Source organism: Globicephala melas, chromosome 14, assembly GCF_963455315.2.
Source record: "Globicephala melas chromosome 14, mGloMel1.2, whole genome shotgun sequence".
NCBI classification, from domain to species: Eukaryota; Metazoa; Chordata; class Mammalia; order Artiodactyla; family Delphinidae; genus Globicephala; species Globicephala melas.
Window position 1 is genome coordinate 41,467,668 of NC_083327.1, and position 17,560 is coordinate 41,485,227.

General features: G+C 43.1%; 1 protein-coding gene across 2 annotated transcripts in view; it reads right to left on the bottom strand.

The window, feature by feature from the left end:
• The window catches only part of FYN (FYN proto-oncogene, Src family tyrosine kinase), a 210,169-nt gene that overhangs the window by 104,979 nt on the left and 87,630 nt on the right, over window positions 1-17,560 (bottom strand). For both annotated transcript variants that reach the window (XM_060283318.2, XM_030882814.3), the window contains exon 3: window positions 13,168-13,237. The gene's annotated coding sequence lies outside the window, so the exon portion shown is untranslated. The remainder of the gene's footprint in view (window positions 1-13,167; window positions 13,238-17,560) is intronic.

Consider the following 17,560-nt stretch of genomic DNA (forward strand, 5'->3'; position numbering starts at 1 on the left):
GAGTCACTGCTGTACAGCAGAGATTGACACAACATTGTAAATCAACTATACTTCAATAAAAAAAAAAAAGAAAAAAAAAAGATGAGCCTTGCAGCAGATTAGATTTAGACCTAAGAGGTGGGAGGAGGGCATCCCAAGAGGAAGAGAGTGAGTGCCTGAGGCCCACTGAGGGCACAGAGATGGTTTGGTTTTGCTATAGGATGAAGTGTAAGAGCTGGATGTGGCATAAAGGTGGGTCAGACAGATCGTAAAAGGCCTTGAATGCTGGGTTAAAATGTTTAGGCCTTTCTCAGAGAGTAAGGGGAGACTTGAGAAGCTTTTAAACAGGAGAATGACAAGATTGATATACATGTTAACAAGGGCAAAGTAACCAGACCTGACACGGAGCATGTATTAGCGCCAGGCATTGTGTTAGCATCATGTTTCTTATCTCCTTTAATCCTCCACCGCCATTGTGGAAATGAGAACGTGAAGTTCACAGAGGTGTAGTGACCTGCTCAAGGCTCCACAGCTGGTCAGCCATGGAGCTCAGATTTAATCACACACCCGGGCGAGAGCCCTGTGCATCCTGCCATTTTAAACCCCAGGCCCAGCTCCCACAGCATCATCTACTTTCTTTCTAACCAGAACTGGTTATTTAATCGAACAGGGCCTGGAATGCACAATTGCTTCTAGGCTTGGGAAGCAGGCAGACTAACAATCTAGAAATACTGCCTTCCAAACAAAGCAGTATGTGAGCTGGATCTCGCCCTTCCATGTTACACCACAGGCAAAGGGTCAAGTCACAAATCTCCCTGTTATGTTCTGCAGCATCAAAGTAATCAAAGGTGGTAACTGTCATATAAGCTGCAGAAATGTGCAGGGAGAACAGTTGCCCGGGGTGAGCAGACATCCCAGCACCGGCTATATTTTTTTCAATGCAGTGTCAACAGCTACTCTCAAATACACGCTGTCCCCCAAATCCTGAAAGAGTATTCAATATCCAAGAAAACACAATGCTGTTTTCTGTGTCTACATCAATGACAGACTAAGTAAAGAATGCCATGATCATTTGATATTTTGGCCCGGTTGCTCTTCCAAAACCTCAGATATATTTAAGAATGAGAGAGAGGGTAAAAATTGGGTTAGAAAGACGAGTTAATGCTCCCAAAATGTAAAAAGCAAATCATACCATGACATGTACCAGCAGGAACTACTGCTCCTCTTAAACGTGCTCTCCTTTAAGGGCAAAATTTTTTAGTATTTTGGAAGTAATATTTAGAGAGGTAACTTGGGTGCTATTTTGAAAATTATATACTGGTATCATTAACTTCCCTAGGATCCCACTGTGTCTTAACAGTTTGTCAAGGTAAAGGCAAAACTACTGGAAGGATCAATTCAACTCAGCACACTTACTATGCTGCATACCTACTGCATGTCAGACATTGTGACTTGGGCTGGGACTAGATAGATCGGGATAGACGAACTGAATCACATCAAAGGCTGTTGAAATCACCTTAAAAAAATGATGTCATAAAGACCTTCTTTTACTTTAGAACCAAATTTTGAGAGCCATTCCTTTGCAAAACAGGCAGAATATTCTTCACTTCTTTGCTCATGCTTCAGCACTCATGTTCTGCGACCTCTCTGTGAAATCTTCCCACACTGCCTACCCGCTTCCACCTTTAAGAAGACAAGTGGCATAGGAATGGGAATGTGTGCGTGCATGTGTGTGTGTGCACATGTGTGTATGTGTTTGTTGGGGGTGTCCTTCTCTCTTTTTGCTCTGTAGACACACTCATTACCCTTTACACTGCTGCATCGCAATTGTTGGATATTGGTCTCATCCATAAAATAAGACCTTTAGGGGCATGTATTGTGTCTCAATGTACCTCTGTTTTCTCAGGGCAGGAACAATGTGTCTACAACTGCTCTTTAAATGTTTACTGAGTGAGTGAATCACTGTTTCAACTGCGAGCTTTATCTTCAGACCCCAGAGCACTTGACAGTCAAAATATTCTCCGTGGTGGGTGTCAAAAATTTCAATGTATGCATATATTTCAGGATAATAAGTTTATTGAGGCATAATTTTCATATAGTAAATTTCTCCCTAAGTTTTCACAGGTGGATGCAATTGAGTAAGAGGAGGTGGCTCTTACCGACTTGCCTGGGTCCAGTGCTCAGGGCCTCTGACAATGGGGCCTGGCCACCAGGATTCTTAACAGCTCCTCAGATGATTCTGATAAAACCCCCAGGTCAAGAATCCCTTCAGTAGGGACTTCCCTGGTGGTCCAGTGGTTAAGACTTCACCTTCCAATGCAGGGGGTGCGGGTTTGATCCCTAGTCTGGGAGCAAAGATTTCCACATGCCTCGCAGCCAAAAAACCAAAACATAAAACAGAAGCAATATTGTAACAAATTCAATAAAGACTTTAAAAATGGTCCACATCAAAAAAAAAATCTTAAAGAAACCCCAAAGAATCCCTGCAGTAGATGATGGTCTGCCACTGCATTCTAGATTTCCTCATATTCAGGCCCAACCATCACTCTCAGTCAACTGTTAATATTGAAGATGAAACCACAAGATTTCTACTCAGCACCATACTTGGAAGCAAAACCTAGGTACTCAGCCACGTGGATAGAGTCAACTATAATTTCTGGTTATTTAGCAGAAATACAGCTACTAAGTGACATTCTGAAATGAACATGAGATATCCACTCAAAGAAATAAAAATGCCTTCAAATCAGAGTGAATAAGAGGACCGTGGTTTGGGGGTCTAAGTGAGCATTACTACAGGAGAGTAGTCCGACGAGAGAAGAAAACATCCCTTACAACATATTGTTCTGATTCCAAATGAAACCTTACACCTAAAGTGTTTTAAATGACAGATTTCAGGGGGGTCTGTGAATAGGAGAGATCGATACCAAGTCAAAATCTAAAGACGACAGCACTGCAGGGAATTAGGGGAAATGCATTTATCTGGTTTTATGGTGTCATCCTTCAATTACCAGACAAGGCCACAGGATAACAAAAAAGGTATTATCTTCTCTATATTTAACTGAGAATTTTGGAGGATGTGGAGGTCTGGCCTCTAATTAAGAATAGGGGACAATCTTTTTCCTATTCAGATTTCAATTCTTACCAATCAGGGTTTCTATTTGGGTGAAGTCCATCATAACAAACTCCAGGAGCCTGTCACCATTCTTCTGTCATTTTTGTTTCTGGGACTGTATTACAGTATGATACTTCAAGTAATGGCCAGGGACTTCACATTTAGTGGGAATGGAATCTGATCTTTACTAATGTTTTATCGTGAATAATGCTCTCAGTGTCATTGTAAATAATGCTCAAAATGGGACTGACATATTGGGGAAGCATTTGATTAGTTAAAAAAGAAAAGAGCAAACTATTATGAATCCAAATAGAGGTATACTTGGAATAAAAACAGATAAAAAGATGTATAATCCCTGCTTGTTCTGCTGAGGTCCTAGGGAGACTACTTGGCAGCATGTATTTTAAGACTCCATTGATTAGAATGGGTCTTTAAGAAAGGATGCATTTTAAAAATCACCCTGGCTTTGCAAAAGGCCACTGAGTTATTCCTAAGAGAAAGGAAATCATGGAAACTGCTGTGGAGAAATTTGGAAGAATGCTTCCCACTGTCATTTACGAGGCAGAGTATGTTGGTCTCACCAGCTGCCAGGACTGGTAGAAAACTGCTGAGCTTGTGGTTATGGCCAAACCAAGCATCTCCCTGTAATTAGAGTTAGCTGGGGAAAAAGTGACACAAAGAGGACAGAAATGTGTGGCCTCAGTCTGTGGGAAGAATAAGAAAGCTGATGAAGTTTTTCTCAAGAGATTTCATTTAAAGAATCTAGCTGGGTATGGCCTTGGGCCACCAGACTGCCATGCTGCTCAATACTGGGAGAAACTAGCCATACTGGATACTTGAAATATGGCTAAGCTGAGATGTGCTGTTAAGTGTAAAGTACACACTGAGATTTCAAAGACTTGGTACAAAAAAATTCCAATAATTTTTAATATTGATTGCATGGCGATATGATAATATTTTAGATATATATTAGGTTAAAGTACACTATCAAAATTAATTCCATCTGTTTCTTTTTACTTTCTTTTAACATGGCTACTAGAAAATTATAATTATACATGTTCCTTGCCTTCCATCTCTATGTTTGAACAACACTGATTTGGACCTTTATTTCTTCACCTGTTAAATATTACTGGTGGTGGGAACCTGGGTCACAGAGGGTTTGGATGGAAACAATCATTGTGGATAATGAGATGATACACAGGGTGAAGCGTTATGGTTACTACCTGTTGACCGAAAATTTTAGCTTTAGGAAACGTGAGGTGCAATCACAAGGGACCCAGGCTAACTAGGTCTGACCTGGGTATGACTCAATCTCTCTGTGCCACAGGTCGTTAATCTGTAAAATGGGAGGGCAGGACTAAATTCCTGCAAGATGAAGTAAGACCACAGAAGGTCTTTAGCTGCCATCATTCCCCATCACTCCCAATTTAAGAATAATTCTGCTAAAAACAATTTGAATTAACCTAGTAGGTCTTCTCCCTCAGCCAGCACTACAACAACTGAGGCCCATCCCAAGAAGTGCTGCTATTTATCTGTCAGTTCTGCTTCGGTTCTTCTCACGGGAACAAGTTTACAGGTTCTTCTGGGACTCGTTTACACAGTTAAATATACACAGAGAACACAGAGTGCAAGGTGGGTGAAACACAAAAACTTCATCGCCCTGCAAGGACTCAGAGAACAATTTGAAAAAGAAAAATTCTAAGGATAATATTCAGAGCAAAATGTATTTGCCTTCCTTCAAAGCTACAGACAAAACATCTACTACTGTGCTAGTTAAGAAATCCCATTTTTGTTAAGCATGCCTGTGTTTATGAGTGAGGAGCTGCTGGCTTGCTGTGCATGTGCACGTGGAGAGCTGGCGCCTGGACACTGACTGGCCTGATGCTCCCTCCCCTGCCCTGGCCCGGGGAAGCCAGCCGGGGGTCCTGGCTCCTGAGGGGCACCTGTCCCTCCCCCAACTCCCACCTCACACTTGTTCCAGCTCTTTGAAATAGTCTGTTTGAAAGTGAAAGTGCAGTTCAGTAATAAACTGTGTTGACTCAGTGAAAAAAAAAAATCCCATAAAATGAAGGTTTTATAAGAATGTATCAATTAAAGAATACTTCCATGAAGCCCAACTTTCCCTCTTCAAAACTCAGACACCCCCCCAAGTCAAAACAGTATCACATCTCAAGAATATTAATATCTGTTTAAAAGAGGGTGTTAAACACAAATAAGCAAATAGACAAACAATGAATTCCATTTCTAAGCAAAGCCATGACTGACTCAAGGCAGCCTCAGTCGGCAGCGGTGCTGGTGCTGAAAATTGGCAACTTGGCTGAAAAGTATCAGAATATATTAATTAGCTGCCAACATTAAAAAGTTGGAATGGTTAACACACAGATCGAGATCTCTGGTGGTGCTGGGCCCACATCTGTCAGAGACCCAGGAGCACCTGCCCCTTTTAGGTGTGGATGGCTTGTGTTTCTCCAGCTGCACAGCCCTGCCCTCACTGACTTTCCCTGTTTATGGACCCACCAGGCAGGCAGGCATTCATCTAAGGCAAGAACTGTAGGGTGGGTGAAACAGTCAGGGTTGGAGGTCGGAGGGAACACGGATGGGTGGAAAACCCTGGCTCTAAGCCTGACAGATCTGCTTGATGTTGGCTCCACAGTGGGAGCTGGGTGACCCAGAGCAAGTCACTTCGCTTGCTACTCTGAGCTGTTGTGAGAGAAGAAAGTGAAAGGAGTTCCATAGGTAAGGAGTCAGTGTGGTCCTGGTATGTAGTAAATGCTCTGCTAAAGTTACTCCTTCTTATTCTGAAGGTGAGAAATAAAAATGTTTAGCATAGGGGCTTCCCTGGTGGCGCAGTGGTTGAGAGTCCGCCTGCTGATGGAGGGGACACGGGTTCGTGCCCTGGTCCAGGAGGATACCACATGCCGTGGAGCGGCATGGCCGCTGAGCCTGCGCGTCCGGAGCCTGTGCTCCACAACGGGAGAGGCCACAACAGTGAGAGGCCCGCGTACCGCCAAAAAAAAAAAAAAAAAAAATGTTTAGCATAATCTATTATCACAGCAAAAGACAGCTGACTACCAAGGAAGTGGCTTAAAAATCATCACTGAAAAATACGAAGCCCTAGATCATTCACTATAAGAACTGAGGGAGTGAAAGCAAAGTGTGAAAAATATCAGACACTATCCCAGTGTAATAACTGCTGTAGGTGAGGATTATTCATCGATACTCAAAGCACTGGACTGAAGGTGGGTGGGGGACAGCATGTTGACGAAGGACCCAGGTACCAGCCCATAGATGCCTTACTGACTCAAAGTGTATCTGGACACTGGTGAGGTCTGGTTACCACCTGATCTGTGAGATCAAACTTAGCACTGTGGATGGTGGGACAAGGTGACATCATCTGCCTGCTGATGTGATGTAATATCAAGCATGCAATACTACCTATGAAGTATTCTTAACGAAAGAGGCTTAACCTGCATCTAATCACAAGCCTATAGATCTAACAATTTTTAGGAAGTGGGGAGCAAGTTAAAAAACACTGTGAAGAAACAGACAAGCCCAGAAGGTAAGTCATTTTATACCACAACCACACAGGGACAACTGGGAAAGTTTGAATATGGACTGGATATTAGATAATATTATGGAATTATTGTTAAATTTCTTACTAGCTAATAGTATTGTAGTTACATAGAAGAAAGCCCTTAGATTTAGAATATACATGGTGAACTATTTAAAGTGTCAAGGTGTTTGCAACTTCCAAATGGTGTAGCAAAAATTTCTATAATGTATACTATATATAATATATATTGTATATTACATATATGTTACGTATATGTAACTGGAAGAGGGAATAAAAAAGGCAAATGTGGCAAATTTAGAACAACTGGTATTTGTCTTATCATTCTCTCAAACCAGTAGGTTTGAAAATTTTCAAAGTAAAAAATTGAGATAGAAACTGGAAAAGGAAAAAGGGGGAAATAAAAAACAGAAAAGAAAAAAAGAGAAAAGATACAGATACTGTCGCTTCCTCCCCTTTTCATAATCCCTTCAACCTTTATATTCAGGTCAGCTTCACTGTGTGCCTTTTCATTCAACATGGTTTTATTTTTACCACTTTAATAAATTTCATGTATGCTCATTCAAACTGATGTAGCCACTGTCTGGCTTCTTTGTTGGCTGACATCAAAACCAAACTTTAAACAAAGCTCCAACAGGCTGTAGAAGTGTACCAGGTAGATATGAAGCCTAAGATATCTTATCAAAAACTCCTGAGATTGATACCTAATTGCCCCTGTGGATGGTTTGTAAGCCAGTAAGATTGGATCAAAGGCTTTGGGTGGAGCATCCTCTTTGATCTCTTCCAAAGATAGCACTCTCTGTCTCCACCTGCACTGGGCGTTGATAGAGGAACGGCAGGAACAGGGTGCTGGTGGGCTGGGCCACTGAGGTCTCAGAGAGGCTGTTTCCCCTGGAGTGTGCCACACCTGAGCTCTGGTGTGTACAGCAGTAATGGCACAATCTGAGGAACAGCCATTCTGAGTTCAATTGTACTTCAGTGAGCACTCCCAAAGAAGTGGGGATTTTCTGTGATGCCTTTAATGTGGAGAGGGACATAAAGATCCTGGATTCAGAGGGAGTGGGTATGAGCCCGGCTCTGTTGCATAGCAGCCATGCAACCTCAGAGCAGTGCTTCTGAGTAAAAGTGCGATGAATGCCGTGCCAGGGACAGTTCTTCACCGGGCAGGGCTGTCCCAGACACGGCAGGACATTTACCATCCCTGCCCCACCCCGTCTCCAACATGCCAACAGTGACTTACTCTTTGAGGGCAGGACAACAAACATGCCCACACTCCCAAACGCCCCCTGCCTGAGACACAGGCTAAACTCTCTGAGTCTCGGAGTGTATCTGAGCATAACACCTGCTCCACCACCTAAGAGGTGGCTTGGGAGGGGCAAGTGTGCAGCAGCTTCTTACGAACCTAAGCTGGTTATACAAATGGTATCATAACATGCATTCACATGGGCAGCCTGTCAGTTATGGGCAGGGCTGGGGGGGTGGGTGGGTCCCACCACCTGGATGGCAGGTGGGAGGTATTACACAGGGCCAGCTCTCCAGTCATGTACTAAAATACACGACAGCTACTTATTCTGAAAACATTTCCCTTCCACAAGCGGGAAATTCTGGTTTACGTGTTGCTGCGGGGAAAAACCACACAACAGTGTGCATTTGAGAGTGAATTCTAAGTACGTGGGCTCTTGGAGCAGACAAGCAGGAGGGCAGCCTCAAAGCAGCTTCAAAGAACCTGGTTTAGGATGGCACCAAAACTAACCTGGAAAGAGAAGAACACTGCTCTTCATGAGCAAGAGATAAACGATTGTGCGAATTACTTCAAAGACCAAGAGCACAAGGCTATAGAATGTGGTGCTTCTGTTCTTACGCACGCCCGAGCAGGGCCAGCATGCACAGAGCTGACTTTCAACGTGTCGTACTGCTCTGTTCTTTACAGCTTTCAGTGGCTTTCACGGAAGGGAATCTGAGAGGCTGGGCAGGGAGGCTGCATGCGACCTGTATGCCCTGACCAAGGGGAGAATGGAGCCTCGGTTCACATAGGTTAGTGTGTGGGAGCCGCCTGGAGGGCTAGGCAGGAAGCCCCCGCTCCCCACTCCCCCAGGGATCCACCTGACGCACCAGAGGCAGAGCAGGGCACAGGCACAAACCTTGAAGAACAAAAGCGAAAGCAGATACGCACTCCAGGTCATTAGGCGAAGAGCGCTGAAACTAGCTCAGGGGAATTACCCATGGGCTGGCGAGGGGGTGCTGGAAACCAGCAGCTATAAACGTGTAGTTTTGCTACAGATCTTTACGTTAAGAAACGCTGCCCCAACATGGTGTTTTTATAGTTTCCCTCGACTCTGCTTACTATTACCTTTGGCACATTGCTCCAGATTCTATCCGTCCTAAAAACAGCAGACTGATCATGTAACGTCCCTGAATCTCCGGGCTCGGCCATCTAAATGAGATCTTTTATGCTTCTCTTCTTCCAGCTTTCAGAACTCATTTTCATAGACTTTTTGCAAGAGGAAAGATTATCAGAAAAAGAAAAATGAAGGGGAGTAAAGTCAAAGGAAAATACCAAATACCAAAGCTTTTGGTAAGAAAATATTTATGTCCACAAGCACACAATCACACCCTTTCTGGGAAGATATTACTGGCCTTGAAGCTGGGTTAGTGGATCCCAAAATATACCTCACAAAAAGCACAGTTACCCTCCCGAAATAGGCCCTATAATTAAAATCTTTTCAAGTGGATTGTCCTATATCACAACTTGACATATGTTGCTTCAATCTCCCTGCTTCAGCAAATGTGGCCATATTGGGCTACACAAGCTCTCAACAGCTCCCGGTTAAACCAGATTGCAGTGTCACTAGAAAATTGATGGAAATAAACAGTCCTGTGTACCAAAATACCCAATCTCAATCATCTGTAATGAGATCTCTCTCCTCCCTAAGCACATTTTCATCACACCCTTGATTCAAAAGGATGGACTAGCCCAGACTGAAATACCGTTTCATCTCAGGGGTCATCTGAAGACAAACACATCTGAAGAAGCTGGGGCTGAAATTTAAAATACGAGACAATGTCTTTTGTGTGAATGCTGGGATCAAGTTGTGTGAGTCTTGCTTCTAGCTTTAGTTGACAGTCCTCACTATAAGTCTGCAGACACCCATCTGTCTGAATTCATTTAGATCAGATCTTGCTTGGAATCAGTGGTAATGTAGGGGCCCTTTCAGCTCTGTGATTCTCTGAACAAACTTCTTTATGTTTTCTAGTTATATATTTACATTTAATTAAATGTCAAAATATTAAAAATTTTAAACCTTCAAAATAATGAGTACTTTAGACATTGATTTTTTAATTATTATTATTATTTCCATATCGGTTTCACAGCCTCAGCACTATTGACACCTTGGGCTGGATCATTTCTGTGTGTGTGTGGAGACGGGTGTCCTGTGCATTTTAGGGTCTTTAGCAGTATCTCCAGCTTCCACCCACTAGATGCCAGTAGCACACACCCTCCCTCCGTCCCATGTGGCAACCAAAAATTTCTTCAGACATTGCCAAATGTCCTCTGCGAGGACAAAAACAACCCAGGTTGAGAAGTACTGCTCTCTCTCTCTATCTATTTATATATCTCTCGCTGGCATGGCCAGGAAAAAAAAATCTAGATTTTTCAAGGCACCTACAAGTTTAATTTTCAGAATTTCTAACTTCCTATGACTCACAGTGAAGAATCAGGATGTGTAATACAGTACTACCCCGAAAGATTTATAAACAGCACCACTGCTGTTTCAAACTAGTGGTGGCAGGGCCTGGCCTCATTTCAGTTAAGACATTTATGAGGACGGATTTGCTGCCACCCGATCTCTTGGACTGCTAACCTCCCTACTTTTAGGAGCTCCATTCTTAGAAGACTACTGGTAAGAAATCCTTCACGATCCAGTTACCAGGCTCTCAGTATGGAAGGGGATAAGGGTTGGTGTCTATTAACACCATCTACAGAAGCGAGCACCCATCGTACGCCTCCTGGGCCAGACCCCCTCGGGGGCTGCGTTTCTAGCACTGGGCCATTCGTGTAGGGAGTGGTAAAGCCTATGCTTCCTCAAGAAGAGGCGCCGGGTGGGGAGGGAAAGGAATATAACATCAGGAGACAAAGAGTCAAAGAACGGAGATGGTAAGTTCAGCCCAGAGAAGAAGAACGAGGAAGGAGAGCATCTTCAAATATCTGGTGGGCTGGTGTGTGGAGAAGTGAGTGCACTTGTCTCTATCTGCTTACAGAGTGACTCAGGAAAGTCAGCAATTCAATAAATACTTATCACAGGCTTTCTAGGTGGCAGTCACTGTCCAGACACTGAAATGACAGGAAGTAAGAAGACCAAGTCCTTGCTCCCTTGACCACATATTGTAGCTCAACAGAAGGACTAGATTGCTTTTCTTTCCTCCCTCCTACTCTCTCCTTCCCTCTTTAACAATGTGACCTAATGTCCAGGTATCTAATTGCTCGTTTTTTTCCCATTAAAAAAATTAAGGTTTAATTAACCACAGCAAAATTCTCCTTTTCTATTGTATAGTCCTGTGAGTTTTCACAAAACCTACAGTTGTATAAATACCACTACAATCAAGATCTAGAACAATTTTCTCACCCCCTTAAATTTCCCTGTGCCCTGAATTGCTTTTTAATTGGAGAAAGCTCCTCTGTGCAGTAGCAAACCCCACCTTTGAGAGAATGTGAATTCCCCTCTGTCAAGAATTCTGGAGAAAAGCCTTTTTTGTTTAGTGGGAGATTGGGCCAGACAACCCCTGAGGCCGTGTCCATCTCTTTGATCCCCTGCAACTGGAGGGTTGTCACCTCCAGACACCCGATCTTAACCATCAGCCGACATGGTTGATTCTCTCCAACCACAGGTAAAGGCTCCACCCCAAAGCCAAATTCTTTTGGTCAAAGCTCAAAAATTTCCTTCCAATAACTGGATCTCTGTGAAGACTTCGTAATAAGCATAGACAAACACTCCAAAGAAAGGTTTTGAAATGAAAGCCTCAACGTGGTAATTGAAGCCTAAACCAAGGGTACCATCTCCTCCCGACCCTTCTTTCTCTTCTCGTTATTTTGGTTCAAAATAACTTTGACTCCAAAACCGAACAAAGCTCAAACAACGTGATTGCACCTGGCTGCAAAGATGGCAGGAAGGGAAGTTAAATTAGCTAAGCTGGCTTAAGAATGGGTTGAGAGGGTTAGAGAAGATGGCAAAGGTCTCGGGGACATTGCTATGCAGTGGACGCTGCAGGAGGGACTGTGGCGACCAGCTGTGATGCCCCCTGTGATAGCAAGTGGGGTGTGACCAACCCCTTCCCAGCGGCCCTCCTGCTGGAAGATACTCTCACACCTTTTGCTGGCCTGACCTCAATGGCAAATGTCCAGTTTCCAAACAAGGGTGTTCTGTTGTCAAGAATAACTGCTTTTCACAGACATAGAGAACAGACTTGTGGTTGCCAAGGGGGAGGGATGGATTGGGAGACTGGGTGAGCAGATGCAAACCAGTATATATAGACTGGATCAACAACAAGGTCCTACTGTAGAGCACAGGGAACTGTATTCAATATCCTGTGATAAACTGTAATGGAAAAGAATATGTATATATATATATATATATATATATGAATCACTTTGTTGTACAGCAGAAATAAACACAACTATACTTCAATAAAATATTGAATGTATTTTATATTTAAAATATAAATCAACTATACTTCAATAAAATAAAATTTAAAAAGAAGAATAACTGCTTTATTGAGCACTCACGGTGCCCCAGCACTACCTAGTTTGTTTTACTCTCACAACAACGCTCTGAGGTAGGTAACATTATAAGCCTCATTTTACAGACAAGGAGGTTGAGGCTCAGAGAGGTTATATAACAACCGGTAAGTGTAGAACTTGAGTTTTAACCCAAGTCTCCTGTCCTTTTTGACTACTGCTAGCAAGGTCTTCTGGGTGTTTGCTAAATTTAATGTTCCTGGTCTCAGGCCGCTGTTATGTTGGTTGGTGGGCTGGGTCCCAGGCATGCTGGATTCTTAACTCCCTTTCATGTCCCATCATCCCCAAGCAGCTAACTGCCTGTTTCTCTCTCATTTCAACATATAGACCAGAAGGATCTCTCTGCTTTGGAAACTTAAAAACATTTTTTTATTCTTTTGGTTTGCAAGTTTATTACTCTCACATTCCACGGGTGGCTAAGAACATAAGCTAAATGGTCCAGGGTATTCTTTATCCTGTATCTGGAAGGTTTCCTAAAATCTAGACTTATTATTATATCTTAGAAAACCCCATATTGCTTAATAACATCAGCAATGACAAAAAAAAATGTCATACTGTCAGAAAACACCAACTGAACGTCACACTTAGTTATAAAATCCATTTTGTCAAGTGTAGTACAGGTTTAAGAGATGCACAGAACAAGGCCATGGTTTCCCTTTATGAGCACCATTTACTTCACAAGGTATCAGAAATAAATGCAGCGACACTTACCAAAATTTCCCCCAACGATCACAAACTTTATATATACCACATGTCTTCTAATACAGCTGCTGGACTGGTCCTGAAAAATACCACAACAAAAGGAAACATGCATCATTAGGCAGAAGTAATTTAATATATATTGTGTTTCCCTTCTGGAAACCACAACATCTTCCTTGTTTTGGGCACCCATCAATGTACCACACTCTTACTGCCAGATTCCTCTTTGTTTTTCACAGGAAAGATGAAACCAATTTACAAATTGACTCAGCACTCACTAATAACAAACAAATAACAATCTGGACAATGAAATAAACCAGAAACTGTGCTTATAAATACTTTATTTGAATTTTTAGCCTTTTAAAATAATTGAAGATATGAGAACAATGCAAAGATATCTAAAGCTGAACCCATAACCTTTCCCCCCCACCCCCCAAACCAATTCCTCTTTCCTCTTTCTTTCAGCAATACACTCCATTCTCCCCTGCTGGCTGCGAGGCCCTCACTTCTGTTTTCTAGATTTCATTTTATTATCTGAAAAATAGGAATTACTGTACTAACCTCACAGGGTTGTTATGAGCATTAAGTAATATAAATTTAGTGACATATAAATGACATTGAAAGGCTTAAAATAGCATCTGGCACAGTTATCACTCGGGGAAGGTGAGGAGCTATTATCCTCCTCTGGATCATGCAGGCCTGAAGCCTAAGCCGGCCTTGCTCACCTGCCCTGCAAATCCTGGCCTGAGCCTGACCTTCGCGTCCCATGGCAACTCTGGCACTCACCGCCTCTCTCCATTCTCATCTTTACACTCCCTGCAGAAACCCATCTCCTGGCCTCCAGCTCCTTCTCTTCCAATCCTGCTTCTTCCTAAACACAACTTAAAGCCTCAGCGGAAACACCTCTACTGCTTCCCACCACCTACAAGTTTACCTGTGAAATTATCAATATATCAGCCTGGGCCTCCCACTCGCTTTAGCTCTGTCCCCACATCTTCCCATCAGATGCTGCAGAATGCAGCCACCAGTCCTGCCTCAGCCTGTGGGCATTCCAGACCCTTCTCTGAGTGTCTTCTGTCCCTTAAGTGCCAGTAGGTGGCCTCACCATTTTCCAAGCCCGGGGCTCTTTACCTTTTCGGTCCATAACAGTCTAGAGACATGTTTTTCAGAATAATGTTTTTAAATTCTTGAAGTTAACACATGAAATGCACAGGACTCAAAAGAAGTATACTGATATTCAGTTATCAAAATATATAACAAAATTATGATGTGCTTCTCTTAATATTTAAATAATTTCCAGGAAAATTCTAATTACTACTGTAGTTTTGAAGTAATGTTGGGCATAAATGATACTTCAGGGTATCTGTAACTATAATGTAATATGAAAATACCTAGAATTACTATTGGTGACAAATAGCTAATACTACTGTCATAACAGAATGAAATGTTAGGTTTCAATTAAGGGTTAGTGAAAATAGATAATTTTCCTCCATCCAAGTTCACAGACACTCCCTCCCCCAGGATTCCATCCATGGACTCCAGGTCACGAGCCCCACTTTAAGGCCTAGAGTAACTCTCATCATCTTCTTGAGCCCTTTCTACCTGGACTTTCTCAATTTGGTATTATCTTACCCCTCTTTGCTTTTCTCTTTTTAAAAATTATATTTTATTTGATATAGATACTTTAAATGTACTGATTATATCCTACTTTTTAAGTTGTAAGTCTTCTAAGTTGTAAGGGAAGGCCCTATTTTTTCCCCATTTTTTATTCCTCTCAAGGCGGTGAAGAATGCCCTGCCTCGTAGCTCACAGCAGGAAGACATTCAGCCAGCACTGTTTGAACCAATCAGTGAATAACAGTGCAGTCTTGCTTGCAGAACACAGGCTCAGCTAATATTAATATCATTTCACCTCTGTCTGGCAGCCTATGAGGCTGTAAATATGCAGATGAGATGCCTAAACATTGTATATTTAGAGTATAAAATTCTGAATTTAGGCAACAAAATGTTCCCCTCTTTTTATTTCTCCTTAGAGAGTGAATGCTTGGTCGGCGTGGCTGACCGACAGATCTCCCTGGAACAGACTGACTGTTCAATCATTCCGCCCATACATGGGGCATCTGTGTGACATGAGCACAATTCCTGCCTTAGTGGAACTTCGAGCCTAGCAGCTTTCCCCAGCTAGTCCAGAGGAGCTGAGAATCTCTCAAAGTGTCAGGGCCTTTGCAAAGACAAGGAATAGCCAGTGATTCCCCTAAGTACGGGTGCTTTGGTGACCCACATAGGTGAGGCCAGTTAGTAAGAGTTGCTTTGCCTTCCCACAGGTCTCACAGATGTGAAGCTGTGGTTCCAGGGTAGGCAAGTCGATGGAGCAGTGAAATTCCACCTCCCCTCCTGAATGATGTCTTTGCATATGAGGTTGGAGATGGTAACCCCTCCAAGGGGGCCATCCCAGAAGGGTTTAGTCAACGCCTCGTGGCATGTTCCACTCCGGGCCCCACTGAGTCTGTGATGGAGCAGCCTCATGATGGACACTGGTCCTTTGGTCTTATCAGCCTTTTTTCCAAAACTGCTGCAGCTCAGAACTCCTGTGTGTCTTTTGCCAAGAAAAAAACACAAGAAAAATAACAGAATAGTTCTTCCTTTTCAATGAAGAGAGCATAATGATTTTCTCCACTGAAAACCACGCATTAGGGCACTGTGACCATTTGCTTCGGCAGAAATTCAACACTGGCAAGCAACATTTTTCATGCCCGACATCATGTCAAGTGACTCGCAGGACATGTCGGGGTGTACCCTCCCTCCCTAGTAACTAAGACGGATGAGATAGCTACTCAGAGGACAATGGCTGGACTTGGCACACTCTTTTTATACTTAGGGACATTTAAATCTATTTCATTTGAATTTGTTCCTTTTGAGTCACACTAGGTATATGGTATTAAATTAAAATAGCTGAATGATAATGAAGAGAGCAGTATGACTGTTTAATCTTCTGTTTCAAAAACTGCAGCGTACACATCCTCACGAGTACATATAAGATGCTTATAGGCGCTCCCACAGCACTTAGCATGTTACTGTTGCTTCTAATGCATGTCATAGACGTCGTGTGGCTCCTGTTTAAAGGTAATATTCTCATTATGCACTGGATACGAGCATCTCTACTACAGTTTTCATCTGCATGGGGCCATTCCCTCTTCCTTCTTCCTAACAGATGCCCCATGTTCCTTCAGCCACAGTGCCTGAGAAAAGGTGACAGCACTCCCAGGTGGGGGCGTGGGGGCCTGAATGGTCTAAGGCTTTGCAGGGTGCCCAGCAGCAACATCAGCATCACGTGGGAGCTTCTGAGAAATGTCAGCTCTGAGGCCTCACCCCAAACCTACTGAATCAGAAGCTGTTTCACAAGATCCCAGGTGATCTGTGAGCATGCTGAAGTTTGAGACACACTGATCATGGGAAACCTGTTCCTCGTGCAAGTGACTGGTTCAAGAATAGGCATGTGACCTTCTTCAGGCCAACACGATGTGCAGAACGTTTTGCTGGGAGCTTCTCCTCATTCTTCTGGGAGAAATTCCCTCCTTCTGAATGTTGTGTAGGATGTGATGCCTAGGACTTCCGTAGCTATCTTGCTCCAACTGAAGCATAAAGCTGACCCACAGAGGAGGGCAAAGACAGAAAAAACACAGGGAAGAAGAGTAGGGGTGTTTGCATTCAGTCAACCCTGAAGTCTGCAGAGCTACTAGACTTCCAATAAGTTTCTTATTGTACAGGCCTCCTTAAGTTGGGTTGTCAATTGTCTGCAGCTGGAAAGCATCCTGCCTAATCAGTCCCTAATAAAGCATTATAAAAGGAACAGAATGCCGAGGCACCAGTCAGCCACACAGTGAAGGGTCCAGACAAGTCAGTGCATCAAGAGACCAGAGCAACAGTTGAGAGGCCTATTTTGTTCAGGAACTGACCCAGTAGTATTTCCGGTTCTGACAACCGTTATTTGCTTTGCACATTTCCAAAAGCTTTCTAAATCAGCCAGTCTAAATGATCAACCAGAGGAAGTGCTGAACGTTTTCCAAATTCTTTTAACCAGAGTGGTCAACAGTTGCTTCCGCAGAAGTCACATGGATGTCATTTCCTGCAAAAACAATGGGAGACTAATTGCTAAGCCCCAGACTCTAATAGGGAAAACAACCTGTGATATGTAATTACTGAAGGGTAAATAAGGAAAAGCTTGAGGCTCTCAGAATCTGCTTCTGGATCCACTGCAATAACTTTGGGAGAAGGAGGGGTGGTGGGAGGGAACGAGAGGGAGCGAGAGGGAGCGAGAGGGAGCAAGCTGGTTTGGGAAAAGATTTGAGGGACTAACAGCTTAGGCAGCCACCCATACCACTTTTACGTATCACTGTTAACTTATT